This window comes from Hypomesus nipponensis, chromosome 12 (assembly GCF_054491055.1).
Source record: "Hypomesus nipponensis isolate SF chromosome 12, ASM5449105v1, whole genome shotgun sequence".
In the NCBI taxonomy this organism is placed as follows: domain Eukaryota; kingdom Metazoa; phylum Chordata; class Actinopteri; order Osmeriformes; family Osmeridae; genus Hypomesus; species Hypomesus nipponensis.
Genome location: NC_140372.1, coordinates 16,920,001 through 16,925,000, shown reverse-complemented (window position 1 = coordinate 16,925,000; position 5,000 = coordinate 16,920,001). Strand labels below are relative to the sequence as shown.

The 5,000-nt window shown below is 47.0% G+C and overlaps 16 non-coding genes and 1 pseudogene across 16 annotated transcripts in view; all 17 read left to right on the top strand.

Moving 5' to 3' along the window:
* The first annotated feature begins 138 nt into the window (after nt 1–138).
* On the top strand, nt 139–257 carry LOC146264875 (5S ribosomal RNA). Its single transcript, XR_014728216.1, has one exon. It is a non-coding gene; the product is annotated as a 5S ribosomal RNA (ribosomal RNA).
* A 172-nt stretch (nt 258–429) lies between these two features.
* LOC146264874 (5S ribosomal RNA) lies at nt 430–548 on the top strand (annotated as a pseudogene).
* A 182-nt stretch (nt 549–730) lies between these two features.
* On the top strand, nt 731–849 carry LOC146264873 (5S ribosomal RNA). Its single transcript, XR_014728215.1, has one exon. It is a non-coding gene; the product is annotated as a 5S ribosomal RNA (ribosomal RNA).
* A 178-nt stretch (nt 850–1,027) lies between these two features.
* Nucleotides 1,028–1,146, top strand: LOC146264872 (5S ribosomal RNA). The gene has a single exon (XR_014726140.1). It is a non-coding gene; the product is annotated as a 5S ribosomal RNA (ribosomal RNA).
* Nucleotides 1,147–1,320: 174 nt separating this feature from the next.
* On the top strand, nt 1,321–1,439 carry LOC146264871 (5S ribosomal RNA). The gene has a single exon (XR_014726139.1). It is a non-coding gene; the product is annotated as a 5S ribosomal RNA (ribosomal RNA).
* Nucleotides 1,440–1,627: 188 nt separating this feature from the next.
* LOC146264870 (5S ribosomal RNA) lies at nt 1,628–1,746 on the top strand. Its single transcript, XR_014726138.1, has one exon. It is a non-coding gene; the product is annotated as a 5S ribosomal RNA (ribosomal RNA).
* A 172-nt stretch (nt 1,747–1,918) lies between these two features.
* LOC146264869 (5S ribosomal RNA) lies at nt 1,919–2,037 on the top strand. The gene has a single exon (XR_014728080.1). It is a non-coding gene; the product is annotated as a 5S ribosomal RNA (ribosomal RNA).
* Nucleotides 2,038–2,233: 196 nt separating this feature from the next.
* Nucleotides 2,234–2,352, top strand: LOC146264868 (5S ribosomal RNA). Its single transcript, XR_014726136.1, has one exon. It is a non-coding gene; the product is annotated as a 5S ribosomal RNA (ribosomal RNA).
* A 172-nt stretch (nt 2,353–2,524) lies between these two features.
* On the top strand, nt 2,525–2,643 carry LOC146264867 (5S ribosomal RNA). The gene has a single exon (XR_014726135.1). It is a non-coding gene; the product is annotated as a 5S ribosomal RNA (ribosomal RNA).
* Nucleotides 2,644–2,815: 172 nt separating this feature from the next.
* Nucleotides 2,816–2,934, top strand: LOC146264866 (5S ribosomal RNA). The gene has a single exon (XR_014726134.1). It is a non-coding gene; the product is annotated as a 5S ribosomal RNA (ribosomal RNA).
* A 184-nt stretch (nt 2,935–3,118) lies between these two features.
* Nucleotides 3,119–3,237, top strand: LOC146264865 (5S ribosomal RNA). Its single transcript, XR_014728214.1, has one exon. It is a non-coding gene; the product is annotated as a 5S ribosomal RNA (ribosomal RNA).
* A 174-nt stretch (nt 3,238–3,411) lies between these two features.
* Nucleotides 3,412–3,530, top strand: LOC146264864 (5S ribosomal RNA). Its single transcript, XR_014726133.1, has one exon. It is a non-coding gene; the product is annotated as a 5S ribosomal RNA (ribosomal RNA).
* A 182-nt stretch (nt 3,531–3,712) lies between these two features.
* On the top strand, nt 3,713–3,831 carry LOC146264863 (5S ribosomal RNA). The gene has a single exon (XR_014728213.1). It is a non-coding gene; the product is annotated as a 5S ribosomal RNA (ribosomal RNA).
* A 178-nt stretch (nt 3,832–4,009) lies between these two features.
* Nucleotides 4,010–4,128, top strand: LOC146264862 (5S ribosomal RNA). Its single transcript, XR_014726132.1, has one exon. It is a non-coding gene; the product is annotated as a 5S ribosomal RNA (ribosomal RNA).
* A 174-nt stretch (nt 4,129–4,302) lies between these two features.
* Nucleotides 4,303–4,421, top strand: LOC146264861 (5S ribosomal RNA). Its single transcript, XR_014726130.1, has one exon. It is a non-coding gene; the product is annotated as a 5S ribosomal RNA (ribosomal RNA).
* A 174-nt stretch (nt 4,422–4,595) lies between these two features.
* Nucleotides 4,596–4,714, top strand: LOC146264860 (5S ribosomal RNA). Its single transcript, XR_014726129.1, has one exon. It is a non-coding gene; the product is annotated as a 5S ribosomal RNA (ribosomal RNA).
* A 184-nt stretch (nt 4,715–4,898) lies between these two features.
* The window catches only part of LOC146264859 (5S ribosomal RNA), a 119-nt gene continuing 17 nt past the window's right edge, over nt 4,899–5,000 (top strand). Inside the window, exon 1 of the ribosomal RNA XR_014728212.1 lies at nt 4,899–5,000. This exon is cut by the window's right edge and continues 17 nt beyond it. This is a non-coding gene — a ribosomal RNA (5S ribosomal RNA).

Sequence of the window (5,000 nt, the reverse complement as noted above, 5' to 3'; positions counted from 1 at the left end):
AGTAGTCCTTCATGAAAGGGGCTGGAAGCTGTTTTCATTTTGACACGAGAGAGAGAGAGAGAGAGAGAGAGAGACTACCTTGCATTGTCAATTGCTAAATCTGTATATGGATAAGTAGCCTATGGTTGTCAACTTATTTTGTACGGCCATACCAGCCTGGCAACGCCCGATCTCGTCTGATCTCGGAAGCTAAGCAGGGTCGGGCCTGGTTAGTACTTGGATGGGAGACCGCCTGGGAATACCAGGTGCTGTATGCTCTTTTGCTCATTCACTTAGAAACTGAAATCTTGCAATATGCACAAGTAGTCCTTCATGAAAGGGGCTGGAAGCTGTTTTCATTTTGACACGAGAGAGAGAGAGAGAGACCACCTTGCATTGTCAATTGCTAAATCTGTATATGGATAAGTAGCCTATGGTTGTCAACTTATTTCGTAGGGCCATACCAGCCTGGCAACGCCCGATCTCGTCTGATCTCGGAAGCTAAGCAGGGTCGGGCCTGGTTAGTACTTGGATGGGAGACCGCCTGGGAATACCAGGTGCTGTATGCTCTTTTGCTCATTCACTTAGAAACTGACATCTTGCAATATGCACAAGTAGTCCTTCATGAAAGGGGCTGGAAGCTGTTTTCATTTTGACACGAGAGAGAGAGAGAGAGAGAGAGAGAGACTACCTTGCATTGTCAATTGCTAAATCTGTATATGGATAAGTAGCCTATGGTTGTCAACTTATTTTGTACGGCCATACCAGCCTGGCAACGCCCGATCTCGTCTGATCTCGGAAGCTAAGCAGGGTCGGGCCTGGTTAGTACTTGGATGGGAGACCGCCTGGGAATACCAGGTGCTGTATGCTCTTTTGCTCATTCACTTAGAAACTGAAATCTTGCAATATGCACAAGTAGTCCTTCATGAAAGGGGCTGGAAGCTGTTTTCATTTTGACACGAGAGAGAGAGAGAGAGAGAGAGACCACCTTGCATTGTAAATTGCTAAATCTGTATATGGATAAGTAGCCTATGGTTGTCAACTTATTTCGTACGGCCATACCAGCCTGGCAACGCCCGATCTCGTCTGATCTCGGAAGCTAAGCAGGGTCGGGCCTGGTTAGTACTTGGATGGGAGACCGCCTGGGAATACCAGGTGCTGTATGCTCTTTTGCTCATTCACTTAGAAACTGACATCTTGCAATATGCACAAGTAGTCCTTCATGAAAGGGGCTGGAAGCTGTTTTCATTTTGACACGAGAGAGAGAGAGAGAGAGACTACCTTGCATTGTCAATTGCTAAATCTGTATATGGATAAGTAGCCTATGGTTGTCAACTTATTTCGTACGGCCATACCAGCCTGGCAACGCCCGATCTCGTCTGATCTCGGAAGCTAAGCAGGGTCGGGCCTGGTTAGTACTTGGATGGGAGACCGCCTGGGAATACCAGGTGCTGTATGCTCTTTTGCTCATTCACTTAGAAACTGACATCTTGCAATATGCACAAGTAGTCCTTCATGAAAGGGGCTGGAAGCTGTTTTCATTTTGACACGAGAGAGAGAGAGAGAGAGAGAGAGAGAGAGAGACTACCTTGCATTGTCAATTGCTAAATCTGTATATGGATAAGTAGCCTATGGTTGTCAACTTATTTCGTACGGCCATACCAGCCTGGCAACGCCCGATCTCGTCTGATCTCGGAAGCTAAGCAGGGTCGGGCCTGGTTAGTACTTGGATGGGAGACCGCCTGGGAATACCAGGTGCTGTATGCTCTTTTGCTCATTCACTTAGAAACTGAAATCTTGCAATATGCACAAGTAGTCCTTCATGAAAGGGGCTGGAAGCTGTTTTCATTTTGACACGAGAGAGAGAGAGAGACACCACCTTGCATTGTCAATTGCTAAATCTGTATATGGATAAGTAGCCTATGGTTGTCAACTTATTTCGTACGGCCATACCAGCCTGTCAACGCCCGATCTCGTCTGATCTCGGAAGCTAAGCAGGGTCGGGCCTGGTTAGTACTTGGATGGGAGACCGCCTGGGAATACCAGGTGCTGTATGCTCTTTTGCTCATTCACTTAGAAACTGACATCTTGCAATATGCACAAGTAGTCCTTCATGAAAGGGGCTGGAAGCTGTTTTCATTTTGACACGAGAGAGAGAGAGAGAGAGAGAGAGAGAGAGAGAGAGAGAGACTACCTTGCATTGTCAATTGCTAAATCTGTATATGGATAAGTAGCCTATGGTTGTCAACTTATTTCGTACGGCCATACCAGCCTGGCAACGCCCGATCTCGTCTGATCTCGGAAGCTAAGCAGGGTCGGGCCTGGTTAGTACTTGGATGGGAGACCGCCTGGGAATACCAGGTGCTGTATGCTCTTTTGCTCATTCACTTAGAAACTGAAATCTTGCAATATGCACAAGTAGTCCTTCATGAAAGGGGCTGGAAGCTGTTTTCATTTTGACACGAGAGAGAGAGAGAGAGACCACCTTGCATTGTCAATTGCTAAATCTGTATATGGATAAGTAGCCTATGGTTGTCAACTTATTTCGTACGGCCATACCAGCCTGGCAACGCCCGATCTCGTCTGATCTCGGAAGCTAAGCAGGGTCGGGCCTGGTTAGTACTTGGATGGGAGACCGCCTGGGAATACCAGGTGCTGTATGCTCTTTTGCTCATTCACTTAGAAACTGAAATCTTGCAATATGCACAAGTAGTCCTTCATGAAAGGGGCTGGAAGCTGTTTTCATTTTGACACGAGAGAGAGAGAGAGAGACCACCTTGCATTGTCAATTGCTAAATCTGTATATGGATAAGTAGCCTATGGTTGTCAACTTATTTCGTACGGCCATACCAGCCTGGCAACGCCCGATCTCGTCTGATCTCGGAAGCTAAGCAGGGTCGGGCCTGGTTAGTACTTGGATGGGAGACCGCCTGGGAATACCAGGTGCTGTATGCTCTTTTGCTCATTCACTTAGAAACTGACATCTTGCAATATGCACAAGTAGTCCTTCATGAAAGGGGCTGGAAGCTGTTTTCATTTTGACACGAGAGAGAGAGAGAGAGAGAGAGAGAGAGACTACCTTGCATTGTCAATTGCTAAATCTGTATATGGATAAGTAGCCTATGGTTGTCAACTTATTTTGTACGGCCATACCAGCCTGGCAACGCCCGATCTCGTCTGATCTCGGAAGCTAAGCAGGGTCGGGCCTGGTTAGTACTTGGATGGGAGACCGCCTGGGAATACCAGGTGCTGTATGCTCTTTTGCTCATTCACTTAGAAACTGAAATCTTGCAATATGCACAAGTAGTCCTTCATGAAAGGGGCTGGAAGCTGTTTTCATTTTGACACGAGAGAGAGAAAGAGAGAGACTACCTTGCATTGTCAATTGCTAAATCTGTATATGGATAAGTAGCCTATGGTTGTCAACTTATTTCGTACGGCCATACCAGCCTGGCAACGCCCGATCTCGTCTGATCTCGGAAGCTAAGCAGGGTCGGGCCTGGTTAGTACTTGGATGGGAGACCGCCTGGGAATACCAGGTGCTGTATGCTCTTTTGCTCATTCACTTAGAAACTGACATCTTGCAATATGCACAAGTAGTCCTTCATGAAAGGGGCTGGAAGCTGTTTTCATTTTGACACGAGAGAGAGAGAGAGAGAGAGAGAGAGACTACCTTGCATTGTCAATTGCTAAATCTGTATATGGATAAGTAGCCTATGGTTGTCAACTTATTTTGTACGGCCATACCAGCCTGGCAACGCCCGATCTCGTCTGATCTCGGAAGCTAAGCAGGGTCGGGCCTGGTTAGTACTTGGATGGGAGACCGCCTGGGAATACCAGGTGCTGTATGCTCTTTTGCTCATTCACTTAGAAACTGAAATCTTGCAATATGCACAAGTAGTCCTTCATGAAAGGGGCTGGAAGCTGTTTTCATTTTGACACGAGAGAGAGAGAGAGAGAGAGAGACCACCTTGCATTGTAAATTGCTAAATCTGTATATGGATAAGTAGCCTATGGTTGTCAACTTATTTCGTACGGCCATACCAGCCTGGCAACGCCCGATCTCGTCTGATCTCGGAAGCTAAGCAGGGTCGGGCCTGGTTAGTACTTGGATGGGAGACCGCCTGGGAATACCAGGTGCTGTATGCTCTTTTGCTCATTCACTTAGAAACTGACATCTTGCAATATGCACAAGTAGTCCTTCATGAAAGGGGCTGGAAGCTGTTTTCATTTTGACACGAGAGAGAGAGAGAGAGAGACTACCTTGCATTGTCAATTGCTAAGTCTGTATATGGATAAGTAGCCTATGGTTGTCAACTTATTTCGTACGGCCATACCAGCCTGGCAACGCCCGATCTCGTCTGATCTCGGAAGCTAAGCAGGGTCGGGCCTGGTTAGTACTTGGATGGGAGACCGCCTGGGAATACCAGGTGCTGTATGCTCTTTTGCTCATTCACTTAGAAACTGACATCTTGCAATATGCACAAGTAGTCCTTCATGAAAGGGGCTGGAAGCTGTTTTCATTTTGACACGAGAGAGAGAGAGAGAGAGACTACCTTGCATTGTCAATTGCTAAATCTGTATATGGATAAGTAGCCTATGGTTGTCAACTTATTTCGTACGGCCATACCAGCCTGGCAACGCCCGATCTCGTCTGATCTCGGAAGCTAAGCAGGGTCGGGCCTGGTTAGTACTTGGATGGGAGACCGCCTGGGAATACCAGGTGCTGTATGCTCTTTTGCTCATTCACTTAGAAACTGACATCTTGCAATATGCACAAGTAGTCCTTCATGAAAGGGGCTGGAAGCTGTTTTCATTTTGACACGAGAGAGAGAGAGAGAGAGAGAGAGAGAGACTACCTTGCATTGTCAATTGCTAAATCTGTATATGGATAAGTAGCCTATGGTTGTCAACTTATTTTGTACGGCCATACCAGCCTGGCAACGCCCGATCTCGTCTGATCTCGGAAGCTAAGCAGGGTCGGGCCTGGTTAGTACTTGGATGGGAGACCGCCTGGGAAT